Source organism: Oncorhynchus gorbuscha, linkage group LG14, assembly GCF_021184085.1.
Source record: "Oncorhynchus gorbuscha isolate QuinsamMale2020 ecotype Even-year linkage group LG14, OgorEven_v1.0, whole genome shotgun sequence".
Lineage (NCBI taxonomy): Eukaryota > Metazoa > Chordata > Actinopteri > Salmoniformes > Salmonidae > Oncorhynchus > Oncorhynchus gorbuscha.
In genome coordinates, this window is record NC_060186.1 from 19,027,777 (window position 1) to 19,046,955 (window position 19,179).

The 19,179-nt window shown below is 44.5% G+C and overlaps 1 pseudogene; it reads right to left on the reverse strand.

Annotated features, from left to right (window-relative positions):
• Nucleotides 1-18,635, reverse strand: part of LOC123994597 — a 34,157-nt pseudogene extending 15,522 nt beyond the window's left edge.
• Between the last annotated feature and the right edge of the window lie 544 nt (nt 18,636-19,179).

Here is a 19,179-nt window from a genome sequence, read left to right on the forward strand (position 1 = left end):
TCCAAGGGGTAAGGCACATAAATATACAGTGGGACAAAAAAGTATTTAGTCAGCCACCTATTGTGCAAGTTCTCCCACTTAAAAAGATGAGAGGCCTGTAATTTTCATCATAGGTACACTTCAACTATGACAGACAAAATGAGAGAGAAAAAAATCCAGAAAATCACATTGTAGGATTTTTAATGAATTTATTTGCAAATTATTGTGGAAAATAAGTATTTTGTCACCTACAAACAACCAAGATTTCTGGCTCTCACAGACCTGTAACTTCTTCTTTAAGAGGCTCCTCTATCCTCCACTCGTTACCTGTATTAATTGCACCTGTTTGAACTTGTTATCGGTATAAAAGACACCTGTCCACAACCTCAAACAGTCACACTCCGAACTCCACTATGGCCAAGACCAAAGAGCTGTCAAAGGACTTTGTCCTTTGATGACTTCGTCAACCATTTTGAAAAGAAGGTCGACGACATCCGATCCTCGTTTGCTAAGTCAAACGACACCGCTGGTTCTGCTCACACTGCCCTACCCTGTGCTCTGACCTCTTTCTCCCCTCTCTCTCCAGATGAAATCTCGCGTCTTGTGACGGCCGGCCGCCCAACAACCTGCCCGCTCGACCCTATCCCCTCCTCTCTTCTCCAGACCATTTCCGGAGACCTTCTCCCTTACCTCACCTCGCTCATCAACTTATCCCTGACCGCTGGCTACGTCCCTTCCGTCTTCAAGAGAGCGAGAGTTGCACCCCTTCTGAAAAAACCTACACTCGATCCCTCCGATGTCAACAACTACAGACCAGTATCCCTTCCCGTCCTTGGCCAGCTCTCCCGCTATCTCTCTCAGAATGATCTTCTTGATCCAAATCAGTCAGGTTTCAAGACTAGTCATTCAACTGAGACTGCTCTTCTCTGTATCACGGAGGCGCTCCGCACTGCTAAAGCTAACTCTCTCTCCTCTGCTCTCATCCTTCTAGACCTATCGGCTGCCTTCGATACTGTGAACCATCAGATCCTCCTCTCAACCCTCTCCGAGTTGGGCATCTCCGGCGCGGCCCACGCTTGGATTGCGTCCTACCTGACAGGTCGCTCCTACCAGGTGGCGTGGCGAGAATCTGTCTCCTCACCACGCGCTCTCACCACTGGTGTCCCCCAGGGCTCTGTTCTAGGCCCTCTCCTATTCTCGCTATACACCAAGTCACTTGGCTCTGTCATAACCTCACATGGTCTCTCCTATCATTGCTATGCAGACGACACACAATTAATCTTCTCCTTTCCCCCTTCTGATGACCAGGTGGCGAATCGCATCTCTGCATGTCTGGCAGACATATCAGTGTGGATGACGGATCACCACCTCAAGCTGAACCTCGGCAAGACGGAGCTGCTCTTCCTCCCGGAGAAGGACTGCCCGTTCCATGATCTCGCCATCACGGTTGACAACTCCATTGTGTCCTCCTCCCAGAGCGCTAAGAACCTTGGCGTGATCCTGGACAACACCCTGTCGTTCTCAACTAACATCAAGGCGGTGGCCCGTTCCTGTAGGTTCATGCTCTACAACATCCGCAGAGTACGACCCTGCCTCACACAGGAAGCGGCGCAGGTCCTAATCCAGGCACTTGTCATCTCCCGTCTGGATTACTGCAACTCGCTGTTGGCTGGGCTCCCTGCCTGTGCCATTAAACCCCTACAACTCATCCAGAACGCCGCAGCCCGTCTGGTGTTCAACCTTCCCAAGTACTCTCACGTCACGCCGCTCCTCCGCTCTCTCCACTGGCTTCCAGTTGAAGCTCGCATCCGCTACAAGACCATGGTGCTTGCCTACGGAGCTGTGAGGGGAACGGCATCTCAGTACCTCCAGGCTCTGATCAGGCCCTACACCCAAACAAGGGAACTGCGTTCATCCACCTCTGGCCTGCTCGCCTCCCTACCACTGAGGAAGTACAGTTCCCGCTCAGCCCAGTCAAAACTGTTCGCTGCTCTGGCCCCCCAATGGTGGAACAAACTCCCTCACGACGACAGGACAGCGGAGTCAATCACCACCTTCCGGAGACACCTGAAACCCCACCTCTTTAAGGAATACCTAGGATAGGATAAAGTAATCCTTCTCACCCCCCCCCTTAAAATATTTAGATGCACTATTGTAAAGTGGCTGTTCCACTGGATGTCATAAGGTGAATGCACCAATTTGTAAGTCGCTCTGGATAAGAGCGTCTGCTAAATGACTTAAATGTAATGTAAATGTAAAGGACACCAGAAACACAAATGTAGACCTGCACCAGGCTGGGAAGACTGAATCTGCAATAGGTAAGCAGCTTGGTTTGAAGAAATCAACTGTGGGAGCAATTATTAGGAAATGGAAGACATTCAAGACCACTGATAATCTTCCTCGATCTGGGGCTCCACGAAAGATCTCACCCTGTGGGGTCAAAATGATCACAAGAACGGTGAGCAAAAATCCCAGAACCACACCTAGTGAATGGCCTGCAGAGAGCTGGGACCAAAGTATCAAAGCCTACCATCAGTAACACACTACGCCGCCAGGGACTCAAATCCTGCAGTGCCAGACGTGTCCCGCTGCTTAAGCCAGTACATGTCCAGGCCCGTCTGAAGTTTGCTAGAGAGCATTTGGATGATCCAGAAGAAGATTGGGAGAATGTCATATGGTCAGATGAAACCAAAATATAACTTTTTGGTAAAAACTCAACTCGTCGTGTTTGGAGGACAAAGAATGCTGTGTTGCATCCAAATAACACCATACCTACTGTGAAGCATGGGGGTGGAAACATCATGCTTTGGGGCTGTTTTTCTGCAAAGGGACCAGGACGACTGATCCGTGTAAAGGAAAGAATGAATGGGGCCATGTATCGTGAGATTTTGAGTGAAAACCTTCTTTCATCAGCAAGGCCATTGAAGATGAAAGATGAAATATTCTTATCGGCAGACTCAGTAGCCTCGGTTTCTCGGATGACTGCCTTGCCTGGTTCACCAATTACTTTGCAGACAGAGTTCAGTGTGTCAAATCGGAGGGCATGTTGTCCGGTCCTCTGGCAGTCTCTGTGGGGGTGCCACAGGGTTCAATTCTCGGGCCGACTCTTTTCTCTGTATATATCAATGATGTTGCTCTTGCTGCGGGCGATTCCCTGATCCACCTCTACGCAGACGACACCATTGTATACACTTTCGGCCCGTCATTGGACACTGTGCTATCTAACCTCCAATCGAGCTTCAATGCCATACAACACTCCTTCCGTGGCCTCCAACTGCTCTTAAACGCTAGTAAAACCAAATGCATGCTTTTCAACCGATCGCTGCCTGCACCCGCATGCCCGACTAGCATCACCACACTGGATGGTTCCGACCTTGAATATGTGGACACCTATAAGTACCTAGGTGTCTGGCTAGACTGCAAACTCTCCTTCCAGACCCATATCAAACATCTCCAATCGAAAATCAAATCAAGAATCGGCTTTCTATTCCGCAACAAAGCCTCCTTCACTCACGCTGCCAAGCTTACCCTAGTAAAACTGACTATCCTACCGATCCTCGACTTCGGCGACGTCATCTACAAAATTGCTTCCAACACTCTACTCAGCAAACTGGATGCAGTTTATCACAGTGCCATCCGTTTTGTCACTAAAGCACCTTATATGCTAGGCAAAGCTCCGCCTTATCTCAGCTCACTGGTCACGATGGCAACACCCATCCGTAGCACGCGCTCCAGCAGGTGTATCTCATTGATCATCCCTAAAGCCAACACCTCATTCGGCCGCCTTTCGTTCCAGTACTCTGCTGCCTGTGACTGGAACAAATTGCAAAAATCGCTGAAGTTGGAGACTTTTATCTCCCTCACCAACTTCAAACATCAGCTAGCTGAGCAGCTAACCGATCGCTGCAGCTGTACATAATCTATTGGTAAATAACACACCCATTTTCACCTACCTCATCCCCACAGTTTTTATTTATTTACTTTTCTGCTCTTTTGCACACCAATATCTCTACCTGTACATGATCATCTGATCATTTATCACTCCAGTGTTAATCTGCAATATTGTAATTATTCGCCTACCTCCTCATGCCTTTTGCACACATTGTATATAGACTCCCCTTTTTTTTCTCTGTGTTATTGACTTGTTAATTGTTTACTCCATGTGTAACTCTGTGTTGTCTGTTCACACTGCTATGCTTTATCTTGGCCAGGTCACAGTTGCAAATGAGAACCTGTTCTCAACTAGCCTACCTGGTTAAATAAAGGTGAAATAAAAAAAATAAAAAAATGAAACGTGGCTGGGTCTTTCAGCATGGCAATGATCCAAAACACACCGCCCGGGCAACGAAGGAGTGGCTTCGTAAGAAGCATTTCAAGGTCCTGGAGTGGCCTAGCCAGTCTCCAGATCTCAACCTCATAGAAAATCTTTGGAGGGATTTGAAAGTCTGTGTTGCCCAGCAACAGCCCCAAAACATCACTGCTCTAGAGGAGATCTGCATGGATGAATGGGCCAAAATACCAGCAACAGTGTGTGAAAACCTTGTGTAGACTTACAGAAAACGTTTGACCTCTGTCTGTCACGCCCTGGTCATTATATTTTGTGTTTTTGGTATATGTTTGGGTAAGCCAGGGTGTGACATGGGTTTATATGTTGTGTTTTCGTATTGGGGTTTGTAGTAATTGGGATTGTGTATGATTAGGGGTGTGTCTAGTTAGGCTTGGCTGCCTGAGGCGATTCTCAATTGGAGTCAGCTGCTTATCGTTGTCTCTGATTGGGAACCGTATTTAGGCAGCCTGAGTTCGCGTTGTATTTTGTGGGTATTTGTACCTGTCTCTGTGTAGTAGTCACCAGATAGGCTGTAATTAGTTTCACTCATTTGTTGTTTTCGTATTATCAGTTATTTCATGTACCGCGACATATTTCATTAAAGTCACGAGTAACCTACACGCTGCATTTCGGTCTGACTCTCTTCATACAACAGACGAACGTCGTTACACTGTCATTGCCAACAAAGGGTATATAACAAAGTATTGAGATAAACTTTTGTTATTGACCAAATACTTATTTTCCACCATAATTTGCAAATAAATTCATACAATGTGATTTTCTGGATTTTTTTTCTTCTCATTTTGTCTGTCATAGTTGAAGTGTACCTATGATGAAAATTACAGGCCTCTCATCTTTTTAAGTGGGAAACTTGCACAATTGGTGGCTGACTAAATATTTTTTTGCCCCACTGTAGCTGTTACAGCATCCCCCTTCCAAGGGCACTATCTCACTGTTTTGTGTAAGTATTTGTTCATTTGCTTTCTGGAGCCACGCTGTCTGAATTTCACCCATCCTCACTCTTTCTCCCCCTCACCTTAGATATCAATATCTCCTCCAGCTCATGGCTTCAGCCAATCAGACAGTAGCAATGTGTCTCACCCCTGTGCATGCTCTAGCCATGCAGTCTCTCCAGGCCCTGATTGGCTAGCCAGCCTGACCCACACTCTCCAAGGGAGTAAATATTGCCCTGTAACTAAACTGTGTTATTCCAGTCTGGAGTGCGGGTGAACAGATGTGCATTCGATTTGTGACTACAAAGTAAGTTGATGTCGCTGTTGTCATTGTAGTATGTGCTAGAATAGCACTATTCCATGTAGTTCTCATTCCTGTTATTATGTTACTACTGATAATGTACGCAAAGAGTCCTTGCTCTTGTGTGTTGCTGTGAAATAGGATACTATTTGTATAACATACAGTCCTTGTCATCATTCTTACTGTGCTATTGTCACGCTCGTCATTAATCTGGTGTTACTATGTAATGCATGGTTATTAAGTCATTATTAGATACAGTCCTTGTTGTTCTATACCATATCTCATTCTATTGTACTCTGAACATATCTATCCAGGACAGTGCATTTGTCTCCTGAATAGCATATTTACTCCCTCTCTATTTCAGGCCATTACAGAACCATACCCATGTACATCTTCTCCTGTGTATGATTAAAGTTCCTGTGCGTGTTAACTCTGGGCTGTTTTATTCCCCTCTAACCGGGGGAGGTGTCAGTGAGTCACGAACCAGTAAAATATGTAGAGGGTCGCTCTCTTTCAACAGCCCTGTGTCAGAGACCGAAATAGATATAGCACATAGGCCACTTAAGCACTGACAGAGATCGCTAGGTATTTTGAGAAGAGAGGAAGTAAATAATAGTTGGAAAATCTATTATAAATATCTTCTGCTAAAAAAAGAAAACGTGCCACTTAACCCAACTCGGTTATCACTGAAACTGAATGTATACGATACGACATATTCAAGGAAACATTTTCCTTGTGGGCATATTAGGCATGGCGTGTCAGCACAAGATTTCCCCTAAGCCAGCTTCTCCACACTGCCAAATCAAACAGACCAAACAGACCGACAGTACTATTTGGAGAATTAATCAATTTTGCCAGTCTTATGTAATTGCACGATGCAGCTCCATTTCAAGTACAGATTTGTGCATAATTAACATTTTTCTTGTGTAAAACACTTAGGACATCTAAGGGAAAAAAGGATATCAGTGCCAGTTCCAAAGTCAGATTAAGACTCAATTTGGCAGTGAGGTTGGCAAAAACATTGGGTTGTTAGTTGACCTGAAATGCACATAGATCCTTTTTTCTGGATCTTAGTAGAATTTGGACCCATTTTGAGTCTCACATACAATCGTGTTCTCTCTACGCCCACCATTTAAAAAGGGGAAACCAAGTTCGTTTCTAGTAATCTCTCCTCCTTCAGTCTTCTTCTGTGGACTTTACATGGCGGTTAGCAGCCAACCTGGCTACGCAGACGCTCATTGACGCGCGCAAGAACTTTAGATGAAATGGTTGAACAACATGCATGTGTACATTTAGTGTGTGGTTAGCATATTAGACAGGTCTGTGTGTTAATATGCTCAGTCACAATGTAGACTTGGCTCTGAGCCAGTTCTTCCCCTGAGTCAGAATGGTACGAGAGAGAAAGAGAATACTTTGATAGGTCATTGTTATATTGTAGTTGATGTTTTGGAGGACTGTGCTCCTATGTCCTAGTGACTCAGTTTAGAATGGAGCCACCCTGGACTTCCTGGTCCCAATCTGCTGAGGCCAGAAACCAGTCTGGAAGTATATAATACACCACTGGTCTGCCAAGGGAAATGGTTCACGGGCTGATTAGCTCCTAGAGTAAGGTAGACTGACACATGAACAAGTACCAGAGTGTATGCACAGACCGACAGACAGACAGACACACAAACAGAAAAACACAACATTGTGCTACACTTGAACCTAGCCACCTTATGACTATGACCTGAGCAATAAAGGCATTAGAGACGAGACCATAATAAACCCAGTCTAACATCTGCTGCTTTTTCTTAGAAAACAAGGAAACAGTGTTCAAAGAAACGTAAGAAAGCAGTTGAGGCATTAGGGCCTTGGGCACTTACCACTCCTTGGAAGGATGGAGGGATCAGGCCACAGTATATGGGGATGAAACAGCTACACAGCAGTGCCTGTAGACACATCAGAGAGAGAGAGAGAGAGAGAGATGTTACACAGTCCAACCCAGTTTACATTACATACAACACATATTTTTTATTTTTTTATTTCACCTTTATTTAACCAGGTAGGCTAGTTGAGAACAAGTTCTCATTTGCAACACGACCTGGCCAAGATAAAGCATAGCAGTGTGAACAGACAACACAGAGTTACACATGGAGTAAACAATTAACAAGTCAATAACACAGTAGAAAAAAAGGGGAGTCAATATACATTGTGTGCAAAAGGCATGAGGAGGTAGGCGAATAATTACAATTTTGCAGATTAACACTGGAGTGATAAATGATCAGATGGTCATGTACAGGTAGAGATATTGGTGTTCAAAAGAGCAGAAAAGTAAATACATAAAAACAGTATGGGGATGAGGTAGGTGAAAATGGGTGGACTATTTACCAATAGACTATGTACAGCTGCAGCGATCAGTTAGCTGCTCAGATAGCTGATGTTTGAAGTTGGTGAGGGAGATAAAAGTCTCCAACTTCAGCGATTTTTGCAATTCGTTCCAGTCACAGGCAGCAGAGTACTGGAACGAAAGGCGGCCAAATGAGGTGTTGGCTTTAGGGATGATCAGTGAGATACATCTGCTGGAGCGCGTGCTACGGATGGGTGTTGCCATCGTGACCAGTGAACTGAGATAAGGCAGAGCTTTACCTAGCATGGACTTGTAGATGACCTGGAGCCAGTGGGTCTTTTGACGAATATGTAGCGAGGGCCAGCCGACTAGAGCATACAAGTCGCAGTGGTGGGTGGTATAAGGTGCTTTAGTGACAAAACGGATGGCACTGTGATAAACTGCATCCAGTTTGCTGAGTAGAGTGTTGGAAGCAATTTTGTAGATGACATCGCCAAAGTCGAGGATCGGTAGGATAGTCAGTTTTACTAGGGTAAGCGTGGCGGCGTGAGTGAAGGAGGCTTTGTTGCGGAATAGAAAGCCGACTCTTGATTTGATTTTCGATTGGAGATGTTTGATATGAGTATGGAAGGAGAGTTTACAGTCTAGCCAGACACCTAGGTACTTATAGATGTCCACATATTCAAGGTCGGAACCATCCAGGGTGGTGATGCTGGTCAGGCGTGTGGGTGCAGGCAGCAAACGGTTGAAAAGCATGCATTTGGTTTTACTAGCGTTTAAGAGCAGTTGGAGGCCACGGAAGGAGTGTTGTATTGCATTGAAGCTCGTTTGGAGATTAGATAGCACAGTGTCCAAGGACGGGCCGGAAGTATATAGAATGGTGTCGTCTGCGTAGAGGTGGATCAGGGAATCGCCCGCAGCAAGAGCAACATCATTGATATATACAGAGAAAAGAGCCCGAGAATTGAACCCTGTGGCACCGCCATAGAGACTGCCAGAGGACCGGACAACATGCCCTCCGATTTGACACACTAAACTCTGTCTGCAAAGTAATTGGTGAACCAGGCAAGGCAGTCATCCGAAAAACCGAGGCTACTGAGTCTGCCGATAAGAATATGGTGATTGACAGAGTCGAAAGCCTTGGCAAGGTTGATGAAGACGGCTGCACAGTACTGTCTTTTATCGATGGCGGTTATGATATCGTTTAGTACCTTGAGCATGGCTGAGGTTCACCAGTGACCGGCTCGGAAACCAGATTGCACAGCGGAGAAGGTACGGTGGGATTCGAGATGGTCAGTGACCTGTTTGTTGACTTGGCTTTCGAAGACCTTAGATAGGCAGGGCAGGATGGATATAGGTCTGTAACAGTTTGGGTCCAGGGTGTCTCCCCCTTTGAAGAGGGGGATGACTGCGGCAGCTTTCCAATCCTTGGGGATCTCAGACGATATGAAAGAGAGGTTGAACAGGCTGGTAATAGGGGTTGCGACAATGGCGGCGGATAGTTTCAGAAATAGAGGGTCCAGATTGTCAAGCCCAGCTGATTTGTACGGGTCCAGGTTTTGCAGCTCTTTCAGAACATCTGCTATCTGGATTTGGGTAAAGGAGAACCTGGAGAGGCTTGGGCGAGTAGCTGCGGGGGGCGGAGCTGTTGGCCGAGGTTGGAGTAGCCAGGCGGAAGGCATGGCCAGCCGTTGAGAAATGCTTGTTGAAGTTTTCGATAATCATGGATTTATCGGTGGTGACCGTGTTACCTAGCCTCAGTGCAGTAGGCAGCTGGGAGGAGGTGCTCTTGTTCTCCATGGACTTCAGTGTCCCAGAACTTTTTGGAGTTGGAGCTACAGGATGCAAACTTCTGCCTGAAGAAGCTGGCCTTAGCTTTCCTGACCGACTGCGTGTATTGGTTTCTGACTTCCCTGAACAGTTGCATATCGCGGGGACTATTCGATGCTATTGGGATATGGAAAAACTTAAGTGCTCAGGGGTGTTCAGGGCCCATATTCACAATGTGCTTCATAGTAGGAGCGCTGATCTACGATCAGGTCCCAACTCCAATCCATTATGATTTAATTGGCAAAACTGATCCTAGATCAGTACTCCAACTCGGATATGTTTTGTGAATAGCAGCCCAGGTGGGTTGAGTGGGGACACTCACCTGGATGAGCTCCTCCTTGGACTTGAACTCGGACACGATGACGTTTTGTCCATCAGACACGCGAGTGAGTGACACACACAGCCTCCCGGAGGCGAGTGTGTGCGCGTCGGCGGGCAGGTCACGCTCCAGGCCCGACCTGATGATCTTGACTGGGTTGAAGGAGGGGTGGAGGGGACCCAGGTTACGCTTCCGGGCCTCCTTGACTGTCTCGATCACATCCTCACAGCACTTAGCTAGAGGAGGGGAGAGATGGAGAGATAGTGTGTTAGTTGTGTTTGGGCCTTCCGTTGGGAGGAATTGGATGTTTTTTATTCAAAGGAAGATTAATTCTCAAGGGAACTAAACAGTGATCTGTAGCTCACAAAACATTTCTCCACGGGTTTAACTTATTTACTGCTCTGCACCTGTACTGAGCTAGTTATGTGTGTTCATCTTGTCTACACTTGGATGGAATGGATCTGAAGACTGTTATACACAGTGTTCTAGTAAAGAAAATCTATTGGTGATAAGAAAATACTGAGGTAGTCTAATAGTTCATCAAATGGTTACCAAAACTATCTGCAGTGACTGACTTTTTTTGCACGGACTCTCTTGCACTGGCTCTATGCACACTCACTGAACTCACCCATACACTCACACATATTACAGCGACAATCACACACACACACACACTACATACACTCTCACACACACTCTCACACACACTTTCACACGCTGCTGCTACTCTATTTATTATCTATTATGATTGCCTAGTCACTTGTACCCCTACCTACTTGTACATTTCACCTAAATCACCTCAACTACCTCGTACCCCGGCACATTGACTCAGTACCGGTACTCCTTTTATATAGCCTCGTATATTTTGTGTTCCCATTTCCTTTTTTTATGTGCAAATGTTCTTACTTAAGCCCTTCACAGTAAAGTTGACACCTGTTGTATTTGGTGCATGGGGCATAGAGAATATTTTGCAGCTGTGAAGCAAATTTCCTGTAATAAAACAAATGTCATGGCCTATGACATATTCATATACTGTCTGGGGGGCCCAACCCAAATGAACATATGTCAAACAGTCCCTCAGCCAGCCAAATCACCAGTTGAGATCTGCATCAGCCTCTCTCCCCTCAGAAAACACAGTCATCACAGGAGGTTGGTGGCACCTTATTTGGGGAGAATGGGCTCATGGTAATGGCTGGAGCGGAATCAGTGGAACGGTATCAAATACATCAAACACATGGTTTCCAGCCATTATTATGAGCCGTCCTCCCCTCAGCAGCCTCCACTGACGGTCATAAATCAACAGCTGTTCAACGTGGATTCTTCAACGGCAAAACCATTTTGGTGCATCTTTTATTGGAAGCGTTGTTAATGGTAATGTTATCTGTCTTAGTTGGCAGGCTAACGCTACCACACATTCGTGGGCGTTACCAAGCACATATTGTGTAGACCTTATGCATAACAACTCATGTATAACAACTCACAAAAATAACACAGAAATCTAAAAGTAAAAGAATGGAATTAAGAAATTGATAAACATTAGGAGGAGCAATGTCAGTGTCATTGACTAAAATACAGTAGAATACAATATATACATATGAAATGGTTCCATTATTAAAAAGTGACCAGTGATTCTATGTCTATGTACATAGGGCAGCACCCTCTAAGGTGCAGTGTTGAGTAACCCGGTGGTCGGCCGGCTAATGATGGCTATTTAACAGTCTGATGGCCTTGAGATAGAAGTTGTTTTTCAGGCTCTCAGTCCCAACTTTGATGCACCTGTACTGACCTCGCCTTCTGGATGATAGCGTCCTCGATGATCTTTTGGCCTTCATGTGACATCGGGTGCTGTAGGTGTCCTGGAGGGCAGGCAGTGTGCCCCCGGTGATGTGTTGGGCAGACTGCACCACCCTCTGGAGAGCCCTGCGGTTGCGGGCAGTGCAGTTGCCGTACCACACGGTGATAGAGGTCAACCGGATGCTCTCAATTGTGCATCTGTAAAAGTTTGATGTTTTTAGGGGCCAGGCCAAATTTCTTCAGCTTCCTGAGGTTGAAGAGGCACTGTTGCACCTTCTTCACCACACTGTCTGTGTGGGTGGACAATTTCAGATTGTCAGTGATGTGTACGCCGAGGAACTTGAAGCTTTTCACCTTCTCCACTGTGGCGCCGTCGATAAGAATAGGGGAGTGCTCCCTCTGCTGTCTCCTGAAGTCCACGATCAGCTCCTTCATTTTGTGGACGTTGAGGGAGAGGTTATTTTCCTGGCACCACTCCACCAGGGCCCTCAGCCTACATGGAGGAGGTGTCTCGCCATTGTTGGTAATCAGGCCTACTATTGTTGTGTCGTCTGCAAACTTGAGGATTGAGTTGGATGCGTGTGTGGCCATGCAGTAATGGGTGAACAGGGAGTACAGGAGTGGATGAGAATGCACCCTTGTGGGGCCCTGTGTTGAAGAGCAGAGAAGTGGAGGTGTTGTTTCCTACCTTTGCCACCTGGGGGCGGCCGGTCAGGAAGTCCAGGACCCAGTTACACAGGGCGGGGTTCAGACCCAGGGCCCCAAGCTTAATGATGAGCTTGGAGGATACTATGGTGTGAAGGCTGAGCTATAGCCAATGAACAGCATTCTTACATAGGTATTCCTCTTGTCCAGATGGGATACCTTTGCTTTCTTGGGCAGGAACAATGTGCAGTGGACAGCAGACTGGGATAGGGAGAGATTGAATATGTCCGTAAACATTACAGCCACTGCATCATCTGTGGATCTGTTGGGGTGGTGGAATGCAAAAGGGCAAAAAAGTTGTTCATTAAAGTGGGTCTGGGGTGTCAGGTGCCACATCTCAGAGTGGAGGTTTATATGATCTTAACTACACTGTTTGAGTCATCACTGTTTCCGTTTTGATGACACGGTTTTTGGTTTGGGGTTAAAGTCATTTAGTTCAGTTACCTTTGCTTTCTTGGGTACAGGAACAATGGTGGACATCTGTGGACAACAGACTGGGATAGGGAGAGATTGAGTTTTTGAAGTGGACTTCAGGTAATGTGTTGATAGAACTTTGGTAGCGTTTTCCTCAATGTGCTTTGTTAAAACTTCTTAATTAAGGATAGCCCCCTTTTTTCAATTTTAGCCTAAATGACATACCCAAATCTGCCTGCAGCTCAGGCCCTAAACCAAGGATATATATATTCGTGTTACCATTTGAAAGGACACAGTTTTATGTTTGTGGAAATGTGAATTGAATGTAGGAGAATAACACAATACATATGGTAGAAGAAAATACAAAGAAAAAAAACACTGTTTCTTTTCTACCACCATCTTTGAAATGCAACAGAAAGGTCCCTATTCCAGCCATCACTGGTTGTAATTCCAATGGTGTCCACAATATGGCAGCAGTGTATGTGCAAAGTTTCCGCCGGATAACTTGAAGCATGAGCGAACTCCATGACATTTAGTGTGGAGTCACCCAGGTACATTTGGGCAAATCGTGAAGTATACATTTGCATTCATATTACATTTTTTCGGGTACTCCCATAAAGCCCAGCTCATTGGCTATCTAGCTAGCTTTGACCCCGATTGGTGCTTATTTGACAAAGTTTGAGTCGATCAAGTGAAGACCGCCCGCGTCATCGGCGTACCATGAAGACGTCGCCTTCATAATTATGTATACATTTCAATCAGGACTGACGAATCAGAATACTATTATGTTACTGTATATGTACTAATCCGAATACTATTATGTTACTGTATATGTATGAATTTCCTTTCTTAATCCCAGTACTGAATATAATGTGTGTAAATTTAATCAAGGATTAGAACAATGACTGTCTGTTCCTTAGTAGAAATGAATGAACTAATACTTCAGACTGGCTAGAATGCTTATCTACACCGGAAGACCTTGGCTCAGCAATAAATTATATTAAATTGGTAGGGAGACGATGTGGGAAGGCTTGAGATACTGCCTTTGTACCAGGGTGGGAGAAGAGATGGGTTGGTACTGGAACTAATGACGTCATTTTCAGTTTATAACCTGTGGTAACCTGTATCGTGTTCAGTACTCTCGTGAATAAACTCTGCTGATTGACTTTAAGACTGGGCTCTGTCCATTATTATAGAATAAGGGTCTTACAAATCCTTATGAATTGACAGAGTGTTTGATTTGAATTGGGTATTAAAACATAGAGCAATTTAATTCCTGTAACATATAGTGAAGTCTTGTTATGTTCTAGGATCTCTTAGGAATACCTACGAACACAATTTGACTGGTTGAAACAATGTTTAGGGTGAGATTTTCACTGATTCCTTTCTTTGCAAATTGAACAAGTGGAGATATGAAAAATTATTTTATCTAACAAAATTACACTTCATCTTATCTCTGGGACCCTTTGGATGATAAATCAGAGCACAATTTCAGAATGGAAGTACACATTTCACGTTCAGAGGTGAATTTATCAAACCTATTGCGGTGACAATAGTGTTTGCTTGTCAGGAGCTCTCCTCAAACAATAGCATGGCATTTTTGGGCAGTAATAGCTACTGTAAATTGGACAGTGCAGTTATATTAACAAGAATTTAAGCTTTCAGATGATATAAGACACTTATATGTACCGACATTTGTTTCTCTAAAATCTGTGATGATGACACAAGGCACTGCATGATTTACAAGTCCAGTGTAGTTCCTTGAGGGCCGTCGTGGTATTGGCTTGAGGGGGAATATACACGGCTATGACTATAACTGAAGAGAATTCTCTTGGGAGGTAATACGGTCTACATTTGATTTGTGAGCTATTCTAGGTTGGGTGAACAAAAGGACTTGAGTTCCTGTACGTTATCACACTCGGACCATGAGTGGTAAATCATGAAACATACACCACCGCCTTTCTTTTTCCCAGAGAGTCCTTTATTCCTGTCTGCGCAATGTACTGAGAACCCAGATGGATGTATGGATGGGGACAGTATATCCGGAGAGAGCCATGATTCTGTGAAACAGAGTATGTTTACAGTCCCTGATGTCTCTCTGGAAGGAGATCCTCGCCCTGAGCTCATCTACTTTATTGTCCAGGGACTGAATATTATACTCGGAAGTGGTGAATGGTGTGCACACTTCCTGAGTCGGACTAGAAGCCCACTCCGAATAACTCTTCTCCACCGGCTGCGTCTTGGAGCAGCCTCTGGGATAAGTTAATTTGCCCTGGGGGGTATGAACAAAGGATCTATTACGGGAAAGTCGTAATTTGGGAAAGTCGTACCCTTACCTACATATACAAATTACCACGACTAACCTGTACCCCTGCACATTGACTCAGTACCGGTACCCCCTGTATATAGCCTCTGTATTGTTATTTTATTGTGTTACTTTTTATTATATATTTTACTTTAGTTTATTTAGTAAATCATTTTTCTTGAACTGCATTATTGGTTATGGGCTTGTAAGTAAGCCTTTCACGGTAAGGTTGTATTCGACGCTGTGACAAATCAAATGTTATTTGATTCTGGTCGTAATGCTGGCGAGTTACCACCTCTCTGATATCAAAACGTTAGTTCCGGCTGTATGTAATAACACAAAAAAACGTTCTGGGCTAATTATGTAAGAAATAACACACAACAAACAAAGAAGAAGAGCTGCTGGCGTCATCTATTTTATTTCAGGAATGATGTTCAAACCCCTGCTCATATGAAACCTCTCTCCTGGACGAATCAATTGATCCACACCAGTCACTTTCCTCCATCCTCACCTACCACAGGTACTTTTGGCTGGCTGAGTTAGCATTTTATAGCCCAACACTATTTTGAATATCTAGTTTATTCAATTGTTATAGCCTACTGACTCACTTTTGAAAGAAATCCTGAATATGTTGCCAAGCATTTGTGGTCCCAATAAGGGCCCCTGTTTATAGTGTTTTAGGCCATCCAGGGCTTTTTAAAATCCAAGACCAAAAATACTAGACATTTACATAATTGTATTTCACTTTACAGGAATCTCTGTGATACAACCTCTCCCCGGATTACACAAAACTAAGTACTATTACACACCTCAGCGGAGTACCTGACCAGAGCTCCCCTTTGCATGCACATAAAAACATCTATAGATATCTGTACATCCCCTGAACTGTGACATGAACTCAGGCTACCTGTCTTCCCCTTGCTTGTCGTTTGCTCTGTATTCGTAGTGCCTGTATAACATCGACATTGAGTAAAGCTGAAACAGTTCAAATGGGCTGTGGGCCTGTGTTCGGTACAGCTACATGTTCAACACAGCTCAACTGTCATGACCTGCTTAATTGACACCTCCCCACTAGATGGGGTGATGTACTTGTCGGTGATATAAAAGTTGGCGTTGATGGGGTCACATTAGTGCATTGCCTGTCAAGTCTCCTCGCTGCTGATTGGTCAACTCAGTGGAGCCACATTCTTATCTGGTCCAGACTGGAGAAGGGGAGGTGTAGTTGAGTGAGCTTGAGGCTTTTACGGTCTGTGCCTGTCAGCTTGTAACATGATGAGAGAGAGAGTGAGAAAGGGCCTGGAGGATATCTGTAAGATATTTTGTGAATAGGTCTAAAACCGTAAATGTATTTGGAGAGTTTTTTTGGCCACCGAGCCTAGACACAAACATTCATGAACACATGAAAAAAGTAATCTCTACATCAAATAATGTAATTTTTCTCTATAAAATTGCTGCAGAAAGATTTTACACAATTTTACATTTTGGAGAGGTGCCTGGGTATGGACAAAAGAACATTCAGTCAGATTGGTATAAGATATCAGCATAATTTTCCAGGCACATGTTGACAAGATGTTGAGGCATCACTGGAGGGTGACCAGCTGAGTATATTTGACTAGTCACCTTAGTGTACAGCTCAATGAACAAACCAGGCGTTTTGTTATATTTGAGTCTTCTGTGATATAGTGTATATAAAGTGTAATATTGGGATGCAATCTCAAAATGGAATACATTTCAACTCCATATCATACATGGTACAGGTGTATTCTTCAATTTAAGCCCATAACCATGTGTGATGTGTATACTCTTGTCTCAAAGTAGATTTGTTTAAGACTACCAGGAAACGCTCTGTGCGGACCCCTGTTTAAACCCACAGTGGTAAAAGGTTCATGACCCCTATATTGACTGTTCACTCTATAAGTCAAATAAATAAATAAATGTATTGGTCACATACACGTGTTTAGCAGATGTTATTGCGGTTGTAGCGAAATGTCTCCCTCTATTACTCTTTCTTTCAATCTCTCACCCTCTTTAACACGCTCTCATTTAAACATGATACAACTGGGACAGGTATGGACTGATTCCAAGAAACCTTGCAGGCTACTCCTTAGTCTCTTGACTATAAAGGTTCTAGGGTTCAAAATTAAGAGAGGGAAAAAGGCCAGGTATCGAAAGTCAGCTAAGAACTACTCTCTAAGTCAGTTCTATGTGATGCAAGGTTATATTTGCTCTTAATCGTGATTGCATGTGTGTCCCAAGTCAGCGAGATCCATCAGTACCATTGGGAGGCCCCTGATCCAAAGGACCAATAGGTCAATAGTCCTATAACTGACCCAGATGACTTTCATCAATGGTGTGACATGATCAATGAGTGGAAGGCTACCATATTTATACACAGGCATGTATTTTGGCTCAAATTATACATAATTTGCAGTTTGTAACATGAGAAAAGTGTAGCCTTTTTAAAAATTCCAAATTCAACCTATCTATTACATAGGAGCAAAGTTTCCAGCATTGTTAAAGTAATTTCACCCCATGTCTCAAGACCACAAGTTATTATTCTTTAAAGTGAATTTGACTGCTAATCTGAAGTTGCCCTAAACACATGAAAGAGAGGACTACTCCTTGTGCGTAAAAGTCTCCATCCAGGCAATCAACTGATGACAGGGACCGGTGAAATCAAGGGGCCAGTGTAGGGTACTGTAGCCTACCTATGGATGCCTGGCTGGCGAGCATCGAGGCGGAGAGGGAACCAGCTGAAGCACCGTAGATCTTGGTGGCACCTTTGATAAGGTAGGGCGCTTGTTCCAACAGGCAGCTGGCCACTCCGATGTGATAGATCCCCAGGAACCCGCAGCCGGCGAACGACAGATTCCATTCCTTCGTTAGGTCGAACATCCCGGGAGGACAGTCTTTAACGAGGACCTACACGTTTGGGTAAATGCGCTCGTTATGATCAATCCAAAATGTTAACTTTTTGACAAGTTCCCTTCAGTGTTGGTTGAATGTCAACAACAGCTCCGAAAGATATTGGAATAGAGGACGGCTCAAACTGGCGTACACTAGCCAGTCTACTCGTCTTGTGCGATGTACGAAGAGACCGAGAGTCATCTACTGAGAATCGACGGAGCGCTGAACTACCCGGTTCTAGGAGAGGGCAGGTCTGGCATATCTGCATAAGGAGGCAGAGTCTTATTTTAGGTGGAGCCACGACCCACACTCTGCATTGGAAATAAATGAAAGAGATGCATTCGATTAATATCTATTATATTATAATCTGTATATTTGTTTAACCTGCCTGCTATTACTATGACAACTCGAACCTTATTAACCGATTTGAGTAGTCTATATCGTCCACTGCAGTCAAGAGAGCCGAAACTCGCAAAACCCAGTCAAGCACCCGCGCTTCAGGCTCCTCCTGAATTTGGTTCGCAAATACACAACACTTTCCGGTATCGTGTATTTTCAGGTAGAAAAACCTAGGGGGGAAAGATCAAGTCGTACCATTCTAGCCAATGAGAGGGCAGATAAGCGTGTGAACAACAGACACAACTCCGATATAAAGTATTTGTTCGCAAAGTTCCTGGGATGTTACGTGCTCTATTTATTACAGTATACTCGTAACAACCTAATCATTGCGAAACTCATATTCGATCAAACAAGTAGTGAAGTAGTGATGTTGAAATCGTTTGAGTACAAGAGCAAAATGGGCTCCAAGTCATGCCTTGAAATCGTTAAGATGCTAACGCCTCGATCACACCTACAGTACAGAGAGCAAAATGAGCTCCAAGGCATGCATTGAAACGTTAAGATGCTAACGCCTCGATCACACCTACAGTACAAAGAGCAAAATGGTACGCAGCACCATATGGATATGTGCGCAACAAAAGTTCAACATTCACCTTCTGCTACCACTTCTGTCAAGC